This window comes from Pongo pygmaeus, chromosome 12 (assembly GCF_028885625.2).
Source record: "Pongo pygmaeus isolate AG05252 chromosome 12, NHGRI_mPonPyg2-v2.0_pri, whole genome shotgun sequence".
In the NCBI taxonomy this organism is placed as follows: Eukaryota; Metazoa; Chordata; class Mammalia; order Primates; family Hominidae; genus Pongo; species Pongo pygmaeus.
This window is the reverse complement of record NC_072385.2, coordinates 63,754,841-63,778,082: the sequence shown is the minus strand read 5'-3', so window position 1 is coordinate 63,778,082 and position 23,242 is coordinate 63,754,841. Positions and strand designations below refer to the sequence as shown.

At 41.2% G+C, this 23,242-nt stretch overlaps 1 protein-coding gene across 4 annotated transcripts in view; it reads left to right on the top strand.

Annotated features, from left to right (window-relative positions):
* Positions 1-23,242, top strand: part of ANXA4 (annexin A4) — an 85,428-nt gene that overhangs the window by 4,256 nt on the left and 57,930 nt on the right. For 2 of the 4 annotated variants that reach the window (XM_054476754.2, XM_054476749.2), the window contains exon 2: positions 3,136-3,207. The exons of the other annotated variants lie outside the window; for them this stretch is intronic. The gene's annotated coding sequence lies outside the window, so the exon portion shown is untranslated. The remainder of the gene's footprint in view (positions 1-3,135; positions 3,208-23,242) is intronic. 4 annotated transcript variants of the gene reach the window in all.

Below are 23,242 nucleotides of genomic sequence, written 5' to 3'. Positions count from 1 at the left end.
TGCGATCTTGGCTCACTGCAACCTCTGCCTCCCAGGTTCAAGTGATTCTCCTGCCTCAGCCTCCGAAGTAGCTGGGATTACAGGCACATGCCACCATGCCAGGCTAATTTTTGTATTTTTAGTGGAGACGGGGTTTCACCATGTTTGCCAGGGTGGTCTCAAACCCCTGACCTCATGATCTGCCCGCCTCGGCCTCCCAAAGTGCTGGGATTACAGACGTGAGCCACTGCGCCTGGCCAAGGATAGTTCTTTATTATACCAATCACATCTCCCTTGTGATTTGATTAACAGGTGGTTTTTTTTTTCTCTGCAAACTCACCACATAGTCTTACAGTGCTAACACCTCTAGAACAACGTGGAGCTCCAACTAAAGGCTTTTTTGTTTGTTTGTTGTTTAACTTAATTGAAACTGAATGGATTACCACATTAATTCCCTGAGGAATTTAGGATTTCTATCTAAGGCTTGTTGGTTTTATTGGGAGTAATTTATTAGTGTTTGGTTTTGTTTGAACTGGACTGAGAGCTTTTGCGATGGGGACCTGAACCACCACCTTTGAAGAATTCTTTTTAAATATTCAAGTTGTTTGATGTCAGTAAATTGCCATAATGCTTCTTGGTCCACACTGCTTGACGTGAAAAAACAGAGTGAATATTATATTGCAGCTAAGTGTCAGACTGTAAATTACTATGGAAAAGACCTTCTACAGACTGGTCAACATGGTGAATTCTGTCTCTACCAAAAACAAACAAACAAATGAAAAAAAACTATAAAAATTAGCCAGGTGTGGTGGTGCGCTCCTGTAGTCCCAGCTATATGGGAGGCTGAAGTGGGAGGATCACTGGAGCCCAGGAGGCAAAGGTTGCAGTGAGCCAAGATTGCACTACTACACTCCAGCCTGAGTGACAGCAAGACTCTGTCTCAAAAAACAAAAACAAAAAAATCCTTCCATTTTCCTCCTCCTCCCCACGAAATAACTAACCCTTGAGGCCTAGAAGAAACACACAGAACAAGCAGCCTGACATGTAACAGAGCAGGAAGCCCCCCGTGTCCACCTCTACCTCATTTTGTCAAGTCATCAAGAGACCTCCAGGCCCAGTCACTGTGGATTCATTCCTCTGGGTTTAGACACTCACCTGCCCCCGCCCCACCCCAGAGAGGTAGCATATTAAATCATTAACAGAATCTAATATAAAGAGGCCCTGTGATTACTGGGAACAAGTTCTCCTGATTTATATGCAATTGAACCATCTTCCCTGGAGTAGGTCCTTTAGAGCTATAAGCCCTTGCCATGACCAGCCCCCAGCATCTTCTCTCTTACTCCTCCTCTACAGGGGACTTAGGAAAACATTTTCTGAGTCTTACCCAACTTTAGCTTCTGCTATGCTACTTTTTGATGCTGTGCAAGCACCTGTTGACTCAGTGGTTCTCACCCTTCTTAGAGTCACAGACCCTTATAACAATCTAACTGAAGCCATGGATCCTTTCTTGATAAAAATAAATATACACTTAACATTTTTCGTACAATCTCAAGGAGTTTATAGACACACTTCTAAACTCAGTCATGGATACAAGTTGAGTAATGTGTAATGAGTTGCAGTCAAAACATACACAAAATTGTTATTTTTTTAATTTTCAGAAAGGGGGTCTTGCTCTGTAGTCCAGCCTGGAGTGCACTGGTGTAATCATAGCTCACTGTACTCACAAACTCCTGGGTTTAAGCAATCCTTCCACTTCAGCCTCTAGAGTAGCTGGGACTACAGGCATGCCCAGCTTATTATTATTATTATTATTTAAAAATGTTGTACAGATAGGGTCTTGCTATGTTGCCCAGGCTGGTCTCAAGCTCCTGGGTGATCCTCCTGCCTCGGTCTCCCAAAGTGCTGGGATTACAGGCATGAGCCACTGGCCCGAAATTATTTAAAAATATTGTATAAAATTACTGTGGGGGACAAGAGAAAGGATCCCCTTTGCCCTCTGAAGGTTTGCTGAAAAATCAACTCACAAAAGGAGGTAATTAGAGAAAAGGCAAGCCAGGCGCGGTGGTTCACGCCTGTAATCACAGCACTTTGGGAGGCTGAGGCGGGTGGATCACGAGGTCAGGAGATCGAGACCATCCTGGCTAACATGGTGAAGCCCCGTCTCTACTAAAAAAATACAAAAAAAATTAGCCGGGCGTGGTGGCGGGTGCCTGTAGTCCCAGCTACTTGGGAGGCTGAGGCAGGAGAATGGCGTGAACCTGGGAGGCAGAGCTTGCAGTGAGCCGAGATCATGCCACTGCACTCCAACCTGGGCGACAGAGCGAGATTCCGTCTCAAAAAAAGAAAGAAAAAAAAAATGAAAGACAAGGCATACATGGGGGAAAATACATATATTATGGGGAAATATTAATTTTACATTATTTTTCATTAATTTTACATTATATTAATATATTAATTATAAAATTATAACTAATTTTAATAAATTATATTAATTTTACAGTATATTACATAAATTATGTTAATTTACATTATTAATTTTACATTATATTAATTTCACATTAATTTTATATTAATACATATTTTATGGGGGAATATTCATTTTCCCCCATATTATACATGAAGGAAAATCACAAAGTGATTTTACTTAATATTCCAGTGGTGTGCAGATGCTTGTATACCCTACTACTTTTTTTTTTTTTTTTTAATACAGGGTCTCACTCTGTTGCACAAGGCTGGAGTGTAGTGCACCTGGCTAATTTTCTGTATTTTTTGTAGAGACGAAGTTTTTGCCATGTTGCCCAGGCTGGTTTCCAACTCCTGGGCTCAAGTGATCCACCTGCCTCAGCCTCCCCAAGTACTGGGATTACATGCATGCACCACTGTGCCTGGCCTACACCCTACTTTTTAGAGGAAAGGGAGTTGGGGAAGTGTGGATGTTTTAGGGAGGTAGCAACTGATGTTTGAGGGAATTCAATTGGCTCGAAGAACATACAATGGCCTGAGACAGAGCCTCTTGGGCCCACAGAACAGACAATGGTTTATGACAAAAGTCCGTCCAGGTGTGTTGACAGACTTTTGTCTTTCCTACTACAATAGGAATTCAGTTAATGAAAACTCAGGGAAGGGACTAGGGGTAATTGTTTCCTTTTTTGGCAGGTCCAGACTTTAGGCAGATAAGGGAACTTCAGAGAACAACCTTGGGAGAGACAGAGGATTGAGAGACAGGAGGTAAGAGGGGGGATGTCTGGTTCAGCATGTCAAAGCACCATATTTTGAGATATCAGTTTCTGAGCCCCAGCAGACATACACATTGCAGCCTTGTTTGTAGTAGCAAAATAGTGGAAAAAACCTAAGTATCAGTAAAAATCTGGTTAAATTATGGAACATCTATGCAGTGTAATACTATGCAGCTGTTAAAAAATGGTGCAGGTTGATAGGAACTGATATAGAATGATAGTGAAGATATTTTTTAAAAAGTAAAGTACAGCTTTGTGTGGTATGCTACCATTTTGGTGTATAAAAATGATGGAGGCTCTCACGCCTGTAATCCCAGCACTTTGGGAGGTTGAGGCAGGCAAATCACTTGAGGTCAGAAGTTTGAGACCAGCCTAGCCAACATGGTAAAACACTGTCTCTACTAAAAATAAAAAAAAAAACAGCTGGGTGTGGTAGTGCACGCATGTAATCCCAGCTTCTAGGGAGGCTGAGACAGAAGAATTGCTTGAACACAGGACGGAGGTTGCAGTGAGCTGAGATCATGCCACTACACTCCAGTCTGGGTGACAGAGTGAGACTCCATCTCAAAAAAAAAAAAAAGATGGAGGCTGTCTATATTCTCATATGCTTATTAGTGCATTAAATACTTCTAGGAGGATACACAGGAAAATTATAAGAGTGGTTGCCTGAGGAGGGGGAAGGAAAGTCTTACAGACTTGTTGTTATGTACTTATTTGTACTATTTGAATTTGTTATGTTTATGTATTACCTATTAATTTTAAAAAAATAGAGCGCTACAGAGATCACCTGCCCATTGAACAGTGTTTGTGAAGGACAATTAAATAGAAATGAAGAATGTATAATTATCAGATTTTCCAACCTTAAAATTAACATTTGATCATATACTTCCTTATATGTGTACAAAGAACTAACATGCCAGTATCCTTCAGTTTCCAATGAGGTGAAGCAGCCACCGCTCATTCTTGCCGTGTGTTTCACTTGGACAGCTGGTTCCAAAAAGAATGTAAAGTGCCTCTAGTTGGATGGTGAAGAAAGCTCTGCTTTTGATTTTGTTTTGTTTTTGTTTTTCTAAGACAGGGTCTCACTCTGTCACCCTGGCTGGAGTGCAGTGGCACAACCATGGCACACTGCAGCCTCAAACTCCTGGGTGCGTGACCCTTCCACCTTAGCCTCCCAGGTGGCTGGAACTATAGGCATGCGCTGCCACACCCAGCTAATTTTTTGTAGAGACAAAGTTTTACCACGTTTCCCAGGCTGGTTTCAAACTCCTGGAGTCAAGCCATCTGCCTGCTTTAGCCTCCCAAAGTGCTGGGATGACAAGCATGAGCCATGGCGCCTGACCTAGCTCTGTTTTTAAATGGTCTGATTGGTTCCAGTGTGTCTTTAGCTGCAGAAGCAGAGAGAGGAGGTAGATGGGATAAATCAGGGCCTGTAGACTAGGTAGACCTGCTAGGGCAGGGGCCTTTGTCAGAGAAATGTCTCCCAGTGATATCAATGGCCTTAGGCACTGAGGGGCCTGACCTTGGCTTTGGAACCTGGACCCGTGTCTTCAGCCAGACTGTGTCTTAGTCTGTGAGGGACCTGCCTCTCTGCTGGAGATGTCGATAGCTAATGTTCACCAAGTGTCTTCTGTGATCCTGACCCTGTGCCAGACATCTGGTATGATATTTTATTAAATTTTCACCCATATTAGGTGGGTACTAGTATTTTCATTGCCAATGTAAGATGAGGAAACTGAGGCACAAAGGGGTTGAATAATTTGCTCAAAGTTGCACACTGATGAGCACAGTTCAAATCCAGCACAGCCAGGATTTGAACTTGTCAGTATGACTCTATATCCTATGCTTTACCACTGTGTATAATGGGTTAAAAGTGGGGGAATCAGGCCAGGCGCAGTGGTTCATGCTTGTAATCCCAGGCTAAGACAGGTAGATCGCCTGAGCTCAGGGGTTCGAGACCAGCCTGGGTGAAACCCTTTCTCTACCAAAAATATAAAACAATTGGCCAGGCATGGTGGTACATTCCTGTAGTCCCAGCTATTGCAGAGGCTGAGGTGGGAGAATCGCTTGGGCCTTGGAGGCAGAGGTTGCAGTGAGCCAAGACCATGCCACTGAACTCCAACCTGGATGACAGTGAGACCTTGTCTCAAAAAAAAAAAAAAAAAACAAAAACACAAAGTGAGGAAATCAGCTGAAAAAGACAGGGCTGGGAGATTAAGCTATGGGGCTGAATTCTTTCAGAGGGGAAGGAGAGCCTAAGTCCAAACCACTTGGCCAAGATGAACTTGATATTGATTTAGGTCATTCTGAGTATCCAGGAGGTCCAGGTGAGGAGTGGAGAGCGGAGGCTGAACCAGGACGATGTGCTGCATCATGACTCTGGTGGCCCATCCTTGTGGGAGCAAGACTTAGGGCAGCATCTAAAGGCAGGGGAGGCAGCTCAGAACCTTGGGGTAAGGTCTTCAAGAGCTAGGCAGGAGGTCAGTGGCCTCTGCCGAATGGGCAAAGGTGCATTTATTTATTATATATATAATGTGACAGGCACTAGAGATTCAAGAATGAAACACACTGACTCAGGGAGATAAGTAAATCAATAATTCAAAAATCATAGGACTGTATGATCAGTATAATAATTTGATATATATGTGCAGACTGCCATGGAGTAACAGAAGAGGTGCACCTAACTCTATCACTAGTGGTCACAGAAGGCTTCCTGGAGGAGGAAGGTTTATATTGAGCCAAGGCTAGAGAAGAAGGGCTTATGCACAGTAGTGGAGATGAGAAAGCTAAGCCAAAGCACACTGAAGGAATGGCATGTCTGTTACAGCAGGCAAGTCCCAGAGGTGGAGATGGAGGTCCCTTAGAAACTAAGTCCATTCTGTAGATGTATGGGAGACAGGGCAGATGAGTATTGAGGGACAGGTCCTCGAGGGTCCAAGGATCCCATGTAAGGAACTGCTGGCCTGGAATATAAATCCCTACTTCCCTTTGTATCTGTTCCAGTGCCTGGCAAAGTTATGTAATAAATGTTTTCGGATAAAATGAAAGTGCTGGGTACCAGGAAGGAAATCAAGGCAGAGATTTAGCCTTGGAGAAACATGACTCCTTGCTTCCCTGCTTACCCTGTCCAGACCTCCAATGTTCATCTTCGACATGGTCTCCTTCCCTGATTGACATAATCTGGGTCAGGGGCCTCTCCTACACACTCCTGACTCTTTCTGTGATTTCCCCAGCGTGGGAGTGGAAATGTTCATACCTTATTATGTTTGATCACATACCTGCCTCCTCTCTTCAGCTTTGAGCTCCACTGAGGGCAGGGACCATGCAGACCTGTCTGGCTAGCACAGTGCTGCTGTGAGCACATACTCAGCCCTTGCTAGAAGTGTGCAGTATGAATGGACAATTTCCCATGGCCTAGAAAATTGAGTCCACCCTCTAGGCCTGGCCTGCCACAAAAACGATCCAGTTTTGAAAATTACTTTTGTAGCTCTTTCTCCCTTCATGGTGTCCTTAAACTCCCACTCAACTCCAAACTAACTAGTCTTTTCCAAATAAGTCTTAATGTTCATAATCATAGCAGGAGCTTTGTTTTTACTGTTTTCTCTGCCTGGAAAATTATTTCCCTATTGAAATCCCATTATTATTCAAAGCCTAAGTCACATGAGAGCTCTTTTAATTTCTTAGGGGGACATTGTCCATCTTCCTCAACCCTGCATTGTCCATCTTCCTCTACCCTGTAATAGTTCTCACATGCCGCTTTGTCTTTAAACTAGTTATATACCTGTTCTGTTTCTCTTAGATTATGTGCTCCTTGAGAGCAAGATCATGTCTCCTCCATCTTTCTCCTGCCACGCCTAGTACATGATAGGGGCAAAATAAATTTTAAGTAAGGACTATGAGTGCCTGCACACATAGCGAGTGGCAGTTTTGGAACTGGGGTCTGAAAACCACTTGCGTAAGAATCAGGGCCTGGGCTAATTCTTATGAGGAGAATGCCAGGGTTGCTTATTTAAACTTGATTAAATGAAGTCTCTGGGGCCCACCCAAGATCTCCAGAGTCAAGGGTCCTCACCGAAAATCAATATTTTAACTGCTCCCCACGTGACTTTTGTGTACCTTTGAATTTGAGAACTTTCCTCAGATAACAAGCTAGACAGATGCTGTACAATCGATATTAAGTAGAATCCTTTTGAAGCCGTAGCTCCAGACCTGACAACATCCAGGGCCAAGAGAAAGGGGGAATTTGGCTGGCTGACTCTGTCTTTTTAGCCTGGAGGAACTTCAAAGCATCTTAGCAGGTTTGTCCTTATTTCTTTTTGGTCAAAAGTGGGTCACATGGCCACTCCTAACCCATTCATGGCTGTTCAAATGGGGTTGCCTTGGACCACTTATTATTTCCTCCTGGGGCTAGCCCCACCTTCCTGGTTTACCAAACCCAATCTCCAAATAGAAAGAAGGTTCTCCTAAGGAAGACGGAAAGTGTAATGGAGGTTGACATTATTGCTGATTCTTGCAAAAAAGTCCGTGCATTGCAGTAACTGCTACTATCCCAATTTTATGCCAAAATAAACCAGCTCTCATAGGTGGGGTTAAATCTGGAGGGCAGAACAGGGACTGGAACTTGGTTCTTGTTCTGGATTCTAAGCCTGAATGATCTTCATGACAGCCTATGCCAGCACCCATCTGTGGGAAGAGAATTTAATTTGAAGTTTCACAAATATCATGGAATATCAGATCTGGCCTACCAGGAGTAATGCATGTTTGCAGTGGATGGTTTTGAGAACTCTGCTGTTTAAATAATCTTTGGCAAGCACAATATTTCCTAAGTCATGTTTATGCAAGTATTTTAAAAGTGTTATAACTTCCCCCATTAACATAACTTATCCCTGTTCCCATTTCCTCATACTTGATGTTAAGGTCATGATTGGCGATCTATACTTATGAAATGCCCATGGGGTAGTTTGGGGGCCCTTTCAGACATCAATAGCTTGAGTCTAGAATTATTACCGTAGAACCAGGGTTCTCAAACCTCAGCATGTATCAGAATCACCTGGAGGGATTCTTGCACTTTACAAAGATTATTTATTTATTTTTATTTTTTAGAGATGGGGGTCTTCTTATGTTACCCAGACTGGCCTCAAACTCCTGGGCTCAGGGATTCTCCCACCTCAGCCTCCCAGTAGCTGAGATTACAGGCACAAGCTACCATGCATGGCCTGGAGGCTTCTTAAAATCCAAACTGCTAGATCCCATCCCGAGAGTTTAGGATTCTGTAGATCTAGGGTTGGACCTAAGAATTGCACTTTGAACAAGGTCCCAGGTGATGGTGATGCTGTTGGTCTGGAAGCCACACTTTTAGAACAAATGATACTGATCTGGGTTTATTGAAAAAGATGATATAATAGGATTTTATCATGTGTACCACACACATCCTATCCTTTCCAGGTTCTTTTATGCTCCCTCCTAAGGCTGTCCTGGGGCCTTCCCCTCTGGCTGCATTTTGCACAGAGGGATTCACCTAGCCTTCTGTATTTTGGTGACTCTAGGCTGGGATTGTTCTTTGGAAGTGAGAAGGTAGAGTGAGGTCTATGTATCTTCCCTCCAGGCCTGGTTCATTGTCTGTATACTGAAGGTGGCTCTAAATGTTGGTCTGGAAATTTTGGTTTCACTGTAAAAGGAATTAAATTCTAATAGATGGTACAACATGGACAAACCTTGAAAACATGCTAAGTGAAATAATCCAGACACAGAAGGATAAATGTTACATGATTCCACTTATATAAAATACCTAGAATAGTCAAACTCATAGAGACAGTGGAATAGAGGTTACCAAGGGCTAAGGTAAGGGGGAAATGGGGAGTTACTGTTTCACGTGTTCGGAGTTTCTGTTTGGAATGATGGAAGAGATCTAGGAATAGATGGTGGTGATTGTTGCAAGACATTGTAAATGTTCTTAAGTCCACTGAATTGTACACTTTAAAATGGTTAAAATAGGCCAGGCACAGTGGCTCACGCCTGTAATCCCAGCACTTTGGGAGGCCGAGGCTGGCAGATCACTTGAGGTCAGGAGTTGAAGACTAGCCTGGACAACATGGTGAAACCCTGTCCCTACAAAAATTAGCCAGGCATGGTGGCCTGCACCTGTAGTCCCAGCTACTTTGGAGGCTGAAATAGGAGGATAGCTTGAGCCAGGGAGGTCAAGGCTGCAGTGAGCTGAGATCACACCACTGCATTCCAGCCTGGGCAACATGGTGAGACCCTATCTCAAAAAAATTTTTTTAATCGTTAAAATGGTAAATTTTGCTATATTATGTTACCATGATTGAAAAAATAAATCTTGCTTTTGTTATTCTTCTGTCTGCCAGTAATGTGCTCAATTGTCCTTGTATCAGCCCCTGAGAGCTAATTGTTAAATTTTTAGAGGTTTTGCAAGCTGATTGTTAAAAATAGCCAGCCGTGATTTAAAATTAAATTATATGAACTAATGAGTAAATAAGTTATATTGAAATATGAATATTTATAAGTAATTTGTATTTAAAACAATTCATCATTTCCTAATTCTTTTGCTACCTTTTGCCATTATCTATGCTCTCGAGGGTATTTATATCTATTTTATCTGTGTGGTGAAACTAGTATTAATGTGTAATGGGGTGCTACTGACCATCTACTCCCAACTCCAAGTTGAGTGACATCACATTAGTAACTTGAAATTGATCAGGGTGCAAAGATTTACACCAAAAAAGTGGCTACACATCAGGGTGTCCTTTCCTTGGAGAGCTGGCTATTAGGTTTATCAGCACATCCCTGGCCTTACCTTGTGGGTTAGGGTTGGTGTAAGTTTGTAGGAATAAAACACCACTCACTTGGAAGCTACCAGCCCAGCTTTCTTTAATTGAATCCTAACCCTTTCCAAATAGCCCTGCCTTGGGGTGTTTTTGCTGTGCCTAAAAAAAAAAGGGTGGTGGCTAAGTTTAGTAGCAGGGGAAGATGAGTCACATAGTCAGCTAGTTACTTTTTAACCTTATGGGTGCCTTTCCTCAACTGTAAAATGAAAGGGGTGAGAGAAAAACTGGTAGAAATAAAGTAAGATGATTTTTCTAGCGATAAGGAAGAGATACTTTTTAAAAAAAGTTTTTATTACTGATCACAGCCAGTTACAGAGATTTCTTTGTTCCTTCTCTACTTCTACTGTTTCCCTTGACTAGCATTAAAAAAAAGCTTTTCTTATGAACATTTTCCAATATACACCCAAGTGAGAGAATAGCAAAATGAACCGCCATGTAACTATTCATCACCCACCTCAACAGTTACCAACATTTCACTGAAAAAGAGACTTTTCTAACTATTGAAATATAATAATGAGGAATACAAAGGAAAAGATGGACAGGTATAATTTAAATTTTTTCTTCCAAATTTTGACTATACAACACTAAAAGAAGAATATTAAATTGGAAACATACTTAGAATTAATTTTTGGTATAAAATATTAAAATTTATAAGATATGCATAATGTATATGTCAGTAAAGCACCAAGATCCTAAAAATGGGCACAAAATACACACCAATAATTCACAAAGAAGAACACAAGTTTTAAAAAAAGAAAGATTTAGTGTTCCTACTACTTATTAAATTAATTAATTAATTAATTTTTTTTTTGTTTTTTTAGACAGAGTCTCGCTCTGTTCCCCAGGCTGGAGTGCAGTGGACCATCTCGGCTCACTACAACCTCCACCTCCCAATTTCAAGCAATTCTTCTGCCTCAGCTTTCCGACTATCTGGGACTACAGGCACACGCCACCATGCCCGGCTAATTTTTTTTGTATTTTCAGTAGAGACGGGGTTTCACCATGTTAGCCAGGCTAGTCTTGAACTCCTAACCTCAGGTGATCCACCCACCTCAGCCTCCCAAAATGCTGGGATTACAGGTGTGAGCCACCGTGCCCAGCCATTTTTGTTTTATATATATATATATATATTTTTTTTTTTTTTTTTTTGAGATGGAGTCTCGCTATGTTGCCCAGGCTGGAGTGCAGTGGCATGATCTCGGCTCACTGCAAGCTCTGCCTCCCGGGCTGATGCTATTCTCCTGCCTCAGCCTCCCTAGTAGCTGGGACTACAGGCACCTATCACCACACCTAATTTTTTGTATTTTTTTTTTTTTTTAGTAGAGACAGGGTTTCACCATGTTAGCGAAGATGGTCTCGATCTCCTGACCTTGTCATCCGCCCGCCTCAGCCTCCCAAAGTGCTGGGGTTACAGGTGTGAGCCACCGTGCCCAGCCTTTTCTGTGATATTTTTAAAGATAAATCAAATCCCAAGAAGTAGAATTCTTGTTGTATGGTGCATACAATTTACTAATGGCCAAATTGCCCTCCAAAAGTACTGTCCAGGGCTGGGCGGGGTGGCTCACGCCTGTAATCCCAGCACTTTGGGAGGCCAAGGTGGGTGGATCACGAGGTCAAGAGATTGAGACCATCCTGGCCAACATGGTGAAATCGGTCTCTATTTAAAAAATACAAAAATTAGCTGGGCATAGTGGTGTGCGCCTATAGTCCCAGCTACTCGGGAGGCTGAGGCAGGAGAATCGCTTGAACCTGGGGGATGGAGGTTGCAGTGAGCCAAGATCATGCCACTGCACTCCAGCCTAGGTGGCTGAATGAGACTTTGTCTCAAAAAAAAAAAAAAAAAGTACTGTCTAACTTATACTCCCCACCTGCAGTACAGGAGAGTATACCCAGTATTGTGTCTTACTCTTTTTCATCTCTATCCCAGTGCAGTGAATATGAAAACAAATATTTGCCACCTCTGCCTCCTGGGTTCAAGCAATTCTTGTGCCTCAGTATCCGGCATAGCTGGGATTACAGGCGTGCACCACCATGCCCGGGTAATTTTTGTGTTTTTTGTAGAGACAGGGTTTCACCATGTTCACCAGGCTGGTCTTGAACTCCTGGCCTCAAGTGATCTGCCCGTCTTGGCTTCTCAAAGTGCTGCGACTACAGGCGTGAGCTACCATACCTGACCCCTACTACTAAGGTTAAAAGGAGACCAAGTACAGAGGCTTACGCCTATAAGCCCAGCACTTTGGGAGGCTGAGGCAGGAGGATTGGTTGAGGCCAGAAGCTTGAGACCAGCCTGCTGGGCAACATAGGGAGACTCTATCTCTGCAAAAAAATTTTGAAAATTAGCCGGAAGTGGTGGCACATGCCTGTAGTCCCAGCTACAGGTTGAGATGGGAGGACTGTTTGAGCCCAGAAGTTCCAGGCTGCAGTGAGCTATGACTGTGCTACTGCACTCCAGCTTGGGCGACAGAGTGAGACCCTGTTTCTTAAAAAAATAAAAATGATAAGGCAAGTTAATAATAATAAGGTTCAATTTTAAATATTAAATATTTAATATTTAAATATTTAAATAATTAAATTTTAAATTTAAATAATTAAATATTTAAATATTAAATATTAAATATTAAATTAAATTCTAAATATTAAATTAAGAATAAATACATTGAGCAAGCAAGCTAACTTATGGGTGGTTGGGCTTTGGATATCCTTATAAATTTGGAGGACAACTAGAAATGTTCATAATTATCAGATATCACAAAGAATAAGCCAACAGAAGTAAATATCTACAAAGCTAATTGTAAAGATTATAGGCCAGGCACAGTGGCTCATGCCTGTAATCCCAGCACTTTGGGAGGCTGAGGCGGGCAGATCACCTGAAGTCAATAGTTCAAGACCCGTCTTGCCAACATGGTGAAACCCCATTTCTACTAAAAGTATTCTAAAAATTAGTGGGGTATGGTGACGCATGCCTGTAATCCCAGCTACTCAGGAGGCTGGGGCAAGAGAATCGCTTGAACACGGGAGGCGGAAGTTGCAGTGAGCCAAGATAGCACCACTGCACTCCAGAGACAGAGAGAGACTCTGTCTCAAAAAAAAAAAAAAGATTATAATTCTGAGATAAAAAATCTGAACAACCAATAGTAGGGACATTGAGTAAATTATATCAGTTTGATGGAAGACTATAGTAAAATAGTAAAATAATAAATATGGTGATTGTATAAAATATAGAAAATTAAGTAAAAGAGTAGAACACAAAATTATATACATACTGTGATTACAACTGTGCTGAAACACTGGAATAAACAGAAAGTAGATGGTAAGTTTACATTACTTTAAAAAATGTCTTTTACAGTGTTTAAAATCTACAAAATAAAATGAAAGGGTGAAATAGATGATTGCTAAAGGCTTTCCAGTCTCTAAAATTCTATGAAAGTTAATCATTTGTATTTGTAAGCGTGGAAAGATTCATTATTTTCAACACTGCAGTGAAAAATTCTACCTCTACCTAGATTCTGCAGGGTTTGGAAAACAAGTTTATCAGATCACACAGGTTACTTTAATAATAACAATAATAATAACAGCTAGAGGGAAGGAGAGTTAATAGTGACAAATAAAACCAGCACTGACTGTCCAGGATGCATACTTCATTGTTACTGCCATAAGATCCTGAGGCTGCTAAAACAAAACCAAAAAATAATTTTTTTGGCGTGTACATATATTATCTTTAAAATTTAAAATTAAATAAAGATTAATATTAAAAAGACAATTAGCATTTTGTTTTATCTTTTTTTTGAGACGGAGTCTGGCTCTGTTGCCCAGGCTGGAGTGCAGTGGTGTGATCTCGGCTCACTGCAAGCTCCGCCTCCCGGGTTCACGCCATTCTCCTGCCTCAGCCTCCCGAGTAGCTGGGACTACAGGCGCCCGGCTAATTTTTTGTATTGTTAGTAGAGACGGGGTTTTACCGTGTTAGCCAGGATGGTCTCGATCTCCTGACCTCGTGATCCACCCGCCTCGGCCTCCCAATGTGCTCGGATTACAGGCGTGAGCCACCGCGCCCGGCCTGTTTTATCTTTTTTTGTGATTTTTTGAGGTATTAGTATTACATTTTCTATGACCTCTGCAGTTAGTCTTCATTTCTTTTAGGAAGGATTCCGTTTTTATGAAAAAACAATTTCATTGAAACCAAACAGTAGTGAAAAGGGTGATATTTAAATATGAGTTGGTAAGTCGTTTTTGAATACATATATGGTTTAAAAATCTAAAATCTCTTGACACTTGATTAAATAGAGAGATGGAGGAGAAGAATGGTCATAGAAAATGAATCTTGCCCTTGATGTGATGAGTATGAAATATTTAAGCCAAAATCTGTAGTCTCAAAGGATTTATTGATGTTTTATTGCCAGCCAGTCTTCTTCCCTGTTTAGAATGCTATGTTTTTCTGCCAAACACTGAGGATACCTAATAGTTTCCTAAGTGTTTCTTCTGAATAATTAAGTGGATTATTTTCAGAGATAGACTCTTCTTTTAAGTATTCTGGGGCTTTGTTTTTTTCCCTTGTTTTCTAGCATTTTGACATAGGTGCATATTATGTTTTTTTATTTTTTAGCAAATGGGGAAATGAAGGCACTGAGAAGATAAATAAACAAGTTTTTGTGTGCGTGATTTAAAGAGATAGTCTGACCATTCACGTAAAGTGTTCAGAACAGTATCTGGCCATAATAAATGTTCACTCAACATTAACTATAACAATTATGATCAAATAAGATAAAATATGTGTAGAGTTTGCTATGCAGTAGAAATACGAAGTGAGGCTGAGTGTGGTGGCTCACACTGGCGAACCACTTTGGGAGGCCAAGGTGGGAGGATAGCTTGAGCTCAGGAGTTCAAGGCCAGCCTGGGCAACATAGTGACACCTCGTCTCTATTAAATAAATAAATTAATTAATTAATTTAAAAATAAATATAAAGTAAGCCACAAATGCAAGTTTGAATTATCTAGTAATTACATTCAAAAAAGTAAAGAAACAGGCAAAATTAACTTTAATAATGTAGATATATTTTACCCAATATACCCAAAGTAATATCATTTCAACATGTAATCAATATAAACATTATTAATGAGATATTTTATAGGCTTCTTTTCGTGCTGTGTTGTAGCAGTCTGATGTGTATTTTAAACTGATAGCACATCCAAATCTGAATGCAAATTTTTCATCAAATGTCTGTATTTAGATTTCATGAAATGTTCAGTTTTCACATCAATTTACATGCTCAAATTATTTCAAACATACTTCAAAATTTTTCCAATAACTAAATCAAGTACCTAAAATAATTTTCCTTTAATATTTGCATCCACACTGAAAAAACGGACTCATGTTTTTTAAAAGATTTTGACTTCGAAGTGAAAAGCCTCTCGCTTTTTAAAACTGCATCTTTCCAAGTTAAGTAAATTCATGAACTCTCTTGTCAATTCCATCTGTTGTTCTTTACTGTGCCAGCTGTGATGCTTCTGCCACTCCACTCAATTGTACATCAGTAACGTGCCTTTGTTTCAAATCTTAAAATGTAGCTGGGTGCAGTGGCTCACGCCTGTAATCCCAGCACTTTGGGAGTCTGAGGTGGTAGGATCGCTTGAGCCCAGGAGTTCAAGACCAGCCTGGACAACATGGTGAGACCCCATCTGTGACAGAGCAAGACCCTGTCTCAAAAAAAAAAAAAAAAAAAAAACTTAAAATGTGTCCATAGCTACTTTTTAACTATAAAATAATTTAATTATGTTAAAATAACTTGAACTTGTGCTGTCTGTAAAACTTCTTCAAATAAATACATTAAAATATTGCATCAGTGCCTAGAAAAATATCAAAGTGAATAAATCTGTTGGCACCAACTAGATTAGTGATTACGTGTAATACTAGAAAAGATGCCACATGCTTGACATGGGCCCTACACATACAATGGTTGAAAAATGTAGCCCTACCAGAGCAATAAATCTTTGTGTAATGGGGAAATATTGCATACTGCATCAATTTCAAAATTTAAATATAATTAAAATGAAACAAAATTTAAAATTTAGTGTCTCAGTCTCTCTAGCCACATTTCAGTTGCTCAGAAACATGCAGCTGCTGGCACCATATTGGGGTATAGAGACAGTCTGTCAAAAGACAGGGTGAGGAGCCAGGCGAGGTGGCTCATGTCTGTAGCAACAGCTACTTGGGAGGCTGAGGTGGAGAATCACTGGACCCCAAAAGCTGGAGGCTGCACTGAGCTATGATAGTGCCACTGCACTCCAGCCTGGGTGACAGGGTGAGACCCCGTCTGGGAAAAAAAATAAAAAGACATGGTGAACAGAACACTTTAGTCCCACCCCATGCACCTTTTTGTGTTAGCATCAGCTTTACAGCAGAGGAGGGATTGTAATGGGCCTGGTCTAATTCCTAGTTTCTAGCTGGTTTTCCCTTTGGTCTTCTCTGCTTCTTTTTCTACCATGAATGCCTGGTTCTCTGAGCAAAAATAAATAAATAAATATGTATTTATGTATATTAAAAATATAACTCCTAGCATGGATTTCTGCCAGGGTGCTTCTCACTGATCATGTCTCCTTGAATCTACTCTGCCACCATGGTTCCCGCCCCAACACCTCTTGGCCTGTTTGAGATGAGGAGGGCCAGCTGTGGGCCTACCTCACAGCTCCTCACCTCAGGGCAGGGTGTTCTGAATAGATCCCCACATCAGACAGAGCTGCTAGAGAGGGAGAACCCATCTCCCTATTGTCTCATAAACACACACACTCACACACACTCACACTCACATATTCTTCATCTGGCTCCATCTGCCTTAAGTCTGTTTCACTTCCTCTCAGCTTCTAACATTATCTCATGACCATCCTAGTCTTTTCCATTTTGTCTTGAGTTTCTCCCTTTTCTTCCCTGTGCCTTCATGAAAATCTTGAATGAGAAACTGGGTGCGGCTGCTGCATCAGAAATAGTAAGTTCCTCACGTGAATCAGAAATCCACTGTGGAAGAATTTTACAGTTCTGTTTTTGTGCTCTTCTGCTGGAATCAGCTTGAATTTTGGAAAGATGTGGGGACAGAACCCTACCCTGGCCCAGAGAGGGAGTGGCTGATCCAAGGGGAGGAGGAGTTGCCCACAGAGCTGGAACTTGATGAAAGTGAGACTTTGAAGAGAGCGGTGCTTACTCTCTGCTCAGTTCCAGATCTCTGAGGTAGAGCCAGTTGAAATCTGTGTAAGAAACAAAGTTGCTTTTCCAGTTCATCTGGAAAGAGAGGGCTTTTTGTTTTTTCCCCACGTGGGCAAATAGAGGTGGTGATGTTGTGTTTTTAGAGCCAGAAAGAAAGTTCTGGGCTGCATAATGCCTATATTCCAGGCAAATAGAACCCAACAAGGACAACGGTCTGGCTTGATCACTGACTCATTGCAAATCCCTTCCCTCCTGTACTTTAATTTATTCATTTTCTTTTTTTAAATGACAAACTGATATTATTTTTAATTTTTAAATACTTCAGTGACCACAGGACATAATACTTTTTTTTTTTTTTGAGATGGAGTCTCACTGTGTTGCCCAGGCTGGAGTGCAGTGGCGTGATCTCATCTCATTGCAACCTCTGCCTCTCGGGTTCAAGCGATTCTCCTGCCTCAGCCTCCTGAGTAGCTGGGATTACAGGTGTGCACCACCACGCCTGGCTAATTTTTATATTTTTAGTGGAGATGGAGTTTTGCCATGTTGGTCAGGCTGGTCTCGAACTCTTGACCTTGTGATCTGCCCCCCTCGGCCTGGGAGTTGGGCCAAAGTGCTGGGATTACAGACGTGAGCCACCACACCCGGCCTTAGTTTTTTTCTGACGCGGTCCTCTTCTTTTATCCCTAAGACTTATGATTGCTAAGACAGCAAAAGATACCAGCGTTACTGACCAACCTTGGAATTTGGTCTTGGGAAATGGAGGCCTGTAGTTTGTGACCCATAAGGAGAGACTGAAGGGGCCTAAGTGCAGATGAACAGATGAGAATCCCTGGTGATAGAACAGACAAGAACTGGAGATCAATGCCAATAGTTTGTGATGAACGTGTTGGGGTTCCTATGTGATCAACCAGTTGGGATTTCTGTATTAGTTTCACACTTGCCTGTAATAGTTTACCAATGGTGTTTCTGAAAGATGAACATGAAATTAAGGGACCTTTCATATTTCCTCGAGGGACTTTGATTCTAAAATAACTCTGAGAACAGATCAGGAAACATGATATAACCCTAACCATGCTTGACACATTTTCTCTTTAAATAACAGTTATACTTGAGGAGACGATTTTACTCATGATGCTTTGCAAAAGCCACATGGATTACACTGGTTTGGATTTTGCCTTAGAGTGTGCATTGCTAAATGATGGATAACAGCAGCGTGCTTCCCCGAGAGGCCACTGTGAGCCTCTTACTTAGGTTGAGAACTTGACTTCTTACTTAGGTTTTATACCACCATAAAATGCACCCATCTTAAGTGGTTAGTTTGATGAGCCATCGTTTCTTTTAAGGAGTTAACATTTAAAATCAACTTTTAAAAATTGTGGTGCAATACACATGAAATTTTACCATCTTAAACATTCTTAAATGTAACAGTTCAGTGACATTAAGTATATTCACATTGTTTTGCTACCATCACCACCATCCATTCACAGAACTCTTTTCATCTTGTAAAACTGAAACTCTATACTATTAAACTGTAACTCCCTCTTCCCTTTCCTCTAGCATTATCATTCTGCTTTCTGTCTCTATGAATTTGACTACTTTGAGTACCTCATATAAGTGGATTCATGTAGTATTCATCCTTTTGTGACTGGCTTATTTCACTTAGTGTAGTGTCCTTAGATTCACTGGTTTTATAGCATGTGGCAGAATTTCCTTCCTCTGTAAGGTTGAATAATAGTCCACTGTATATATTCCAATGTATGTATGTGTGTATACACACACACACACACCGCGTTGTGTTTATCCATTTATCTGTTGAGGGACACTTGTGTTGCTTCCACTTTTGGCTATTGTGAGTAATGCTGCTGTGAACATGGATGTGCAAAGATTTCTTCGAGTTCCTGCTTCCTGTTCTTTTGGGTATATGTACACCTAGAAGTGGAATTGTTGGACCATATGGTAATTCTATTTTTAATTTGTTGAGGAACTGCCGTACTGTTTTTACGGTGGCTGCACCATTTTACTTTCTTACCAGCAGTGTACAAGGGTTCAAGTTTCTCCACATCTTCACCAACATTTGTTATTTTCTGTTGTTCTGTTTTGAGTAGTAGCCATTCTAATGGGTATGAGTGGAGTTCAGTGAGTGTTGGCAGATGTATATGTCTGGGTACACTACCCCAATCAAGGTAAAGAACATTTTCATCACCCCTTGATGTTGCCTATGCTCCTCTATAGTTAGTATCCCTTCTGCCTCACCAGTGCCCCCAATCACTGGCCCCAGACAACCACTTTTGCACTTTCTAGCACTATATATTAACTTTGTTTGTTCTAGAATTTCATATAAATACTTTGTTTGGCTTCATTTAGCCAGAATAATGCTTTTGAGGCTTATCCAAAACCCTAATCTAAAATCAATTGTGGATGGAAAATAAACCACAGTGTGACTGGAGTTCGCTACTATGCTGATGGTTGGTTAGAGAATACCATGGGTCTCAGAAACAAAGTGAGAGGAGGAGAGGGCCCTTCCTAGCAATGAGGCCTTCAGGAAGCCCAAGGAGCCATAGCAATTAATGCCAGTCCTATGGCTTCGGGGGCAGCCAGTTCAATTAATCAGCAGGCATTTCTTGCAGGCCCGCTGTGTGCAAGGCACTGCTAAAATTTAGAAACAGGAAAGTAGAGGCCCAGGATGAGAATTTGGAGAGGGAAGATGCTGCCTTAGAATTCATACAACTGGATAATGCTTTTGTCAGAGGACAGACACACACAGAAGACCTTATGGACTTAGTGGCCAAAAGAACCACAAAGGAATCTAGTTTGACTTGTCGGTAAATGTGAAAGCCTGAACTCTATACGCCACAGATGTTTTTCATGTGGGTAGATTTGGTAACCCCACCTTAAACAGCTCACTAAACAGGTAGTGCTAGAATACTGTAGATGTGATAAAGATTACTTGGAGAGAACAGTAATAGAAGAATAGCTAACATTTGTTGAGTACACAATGTCTGCACCATTCTAAGTACTTACATGATGTAATAACTTGATTAATTTTTGCAGTCATCTTATAAAGGAACTATTGTTATTAACTCTATGTTACCCATGAGGAAACTGAGGCACAAGAGACTATACCTTGGCCCAAATCACCCAGTTAGAAAGTATCTTTAGGAGGATTATAAACCCAGGTGGTTGTGCTCCAGGGCTCCAACCACTTTGTTATGAAGGAAGGATGGTGTGGTCACTGAAGGAGAAGTTTCTGTTTATCTGAATGGCCCATGATGCGAAATTAGCAACTAGGCCAGAAAGCTGGCTGCACCATAGTTAGACCTGCACTTTTCCTTTTTTTCTCATCAGAAGGGTGGCATAGATTGCCCATCCTAGGGTGAACTTGTGTTGCCCACAGTGCCAGCACCTTCCAGACCTTGGGTCAGCTGACAGAATCTAACATGTTGTTACCAAGCACACTGCCCAGAAGGCAAACCCATCACTCACCTGTAGATAGGCCTGTTTCCTAGCTATAAAGTGGAGGTGTGGGTCGGATGCGCTCTAAAGTCTTTTCTACCCTAACAATCCAATCTGGCAGAAATGCACTCTTTCTTGGGGGGCAAGAATTTCCCCTCTATTTCTACTCCCATTTTCTTTGCATGCTTATATTTTAGCCTTAGAATTACTCTCTCATGTATGGTTTACTTCACATTTTGATCTGAAACAGGGAAAATCAACCCTGAGTGATCAAAGGAAGAGTTGTGCCTTAGCCTGGAAGGGCGCTGCCTCCAAAAGCATAAGCAACTGCCGTCCAGGGCTGGAAAAAACATATTGCAGCTGTGCCAACTCCATCTGAGGCTTTGAATGAAAGCCCATAATGTTTTCAGTTTGTAGCAAAAGCTAGAAGAGCTATTTTTGGCATTCCTTTCTCTCCCTACTGGTATATACTGGACAGTCTTAATATTGCTGGTGCTAAAATAAACATAACCAGATGGGGTCATTATATCTAACCTGTTTTGACACTGGATTCAGATACCCCAAAGGCATGATGCATTAGTAGTCTCTGAAGCAGGCTGCACTTTGGGAACTTTGCTATTGTGGTTGGATCAGCCCTGACCTGCCTACCTGCACTAATCACTAAACACAGGATGCTGGGCCCTGTTTTAAGGGGTCGGGGGGGAGCACAGAATGTGCTTGGGTGGAATCTTTATGTCCCTTTTAGCTGAAGATGGCACAACTCTGACCATGTGTCTGCCCAAAGAGACATATTACAGAGCCATGCCGCGTTGTTCTCCCACCAGAAAGGCTGTATGGCTGAATTAGAGCATGTGGGGATTAGAAATGCGCTGCTTTCTTGAAGTGGCCACCAGCCTTGTACTAAACGTGTTTGACCGGGGCCATCTGTCTGCCCGTCAAAGTGTGGTCCAGTTTCCATCAGATAAGTCTGGAAGAGGAAGGTTTTTGTTGTTGTTTTGTTTTTTGCATCCAGCTTGTTAAAAGATAAGAAGAACGAGAAAGTTTTAGCTCAGCAAGAAATGTAACAATTTAAAGTTTTTATTCTATCATTATTCTAAAAGCCTCTAGAATTGTCATCTGCCTTTTCACCTAATTATACACATATATACATACTCTTTATATATATATACTTTGCATATATTATGCATATTATATAAATATATAAACATATATAATATTTATATAATTATACATGTATACACATACTTTATATAGTATATGCAAGTATATATTATAGCATGTATTCAGCATGGTATAATATAAAGGTCTTTAAAGACAAGCAGACCTATGAAAACATAGCTCTTATCACCTATTACTGAGTGACCTGGGGTACTATGCTTAACTTCTCTAAAAAATTATCATGTCCAGTCCACTGGAAAATAATAGGGCAAAATGATATAATAGTGACAAAACACATTAGCATTCAGTACAACTAGCTCAATAAATACTTATTTTAAAATAAAGTCCCTCTGGCTCTAGAGGACAGAACAAGGAATATAAGGCCAGCTCTCCTGATGGTTACAGCTGCTTCGTAGTGGCAAAGCCTACCTGTGGAGGAGTGAGCCCAGGGCCAGTGAGAGGGTGACTGGAAGCCGGGAGAGGACCACTGAGAAAGGTTGTAGAATCCTTACAGCAGGAAGTTCAACCATGTCATCTCCATAGCTTCTGGGATTTTTTTAAATGGCAGGATACTCTTAAACCTACAAGGCATAGGGGATCATATACTGTCATGAAAGGTATACAGGCAGAAAGGAAAGTGTGCCATTTAGTAAATCAGATGGTACCTGACATGGGGCAGGCGTTCAGATAATGTGTGTTTGAATGAGTAGGTGAATGAACATGAAACATCAGTAAAACTGTCCTGTAAGTCCCATGACAGAAATAATCAGCATTACCACCACATCAGCTTCTTGTTTCTCAGGTCACTGGCCTGAGGGGAGGGAAATCCAAATCGTGTGTCTGCAATTAAAAGGCAGAAGGTCAGGTACAGTGGCTAATGCCTGTAATCCCAGCACTTTGGGAGGTGGAGGCAGGCTGACCACTTGAGCCCAAGAGTTCAGGCCCAGCCTGAGCAACGTAGTGAGACCCCATCTCAAAAGAAAAGTTAAAAAACAAAAAACAAAAAAACCCTCCACCAACAAAAAACCAGCCAACTGAAATTCCAAAGGTCTCTAGTCCACAGGTGGCACTGGGGGTCACTCAGAAAATAAAAATAAAAATACTTAGGAAAATCTAAAGCACTATATTTGATAATTCATTATATCTGAAGCAAGTTGATTATGGTGCCCAGAGAAACAAGGTAGGGAAGCTGCACATTTATAAAGCTTATTAGAATATATATACTTTGATTTATGCACTATTCGAAGCTTGAGCCTGGGAACTAAGGCCATACAACAAAGCAAGGATTAAACTATCAGCATGTGGGAACCAACCAGCTTTCCCAGCAATCATTGAGGCCACTGTGACTTTCCTTATTGTTGTAAAATGTAGATATTTAC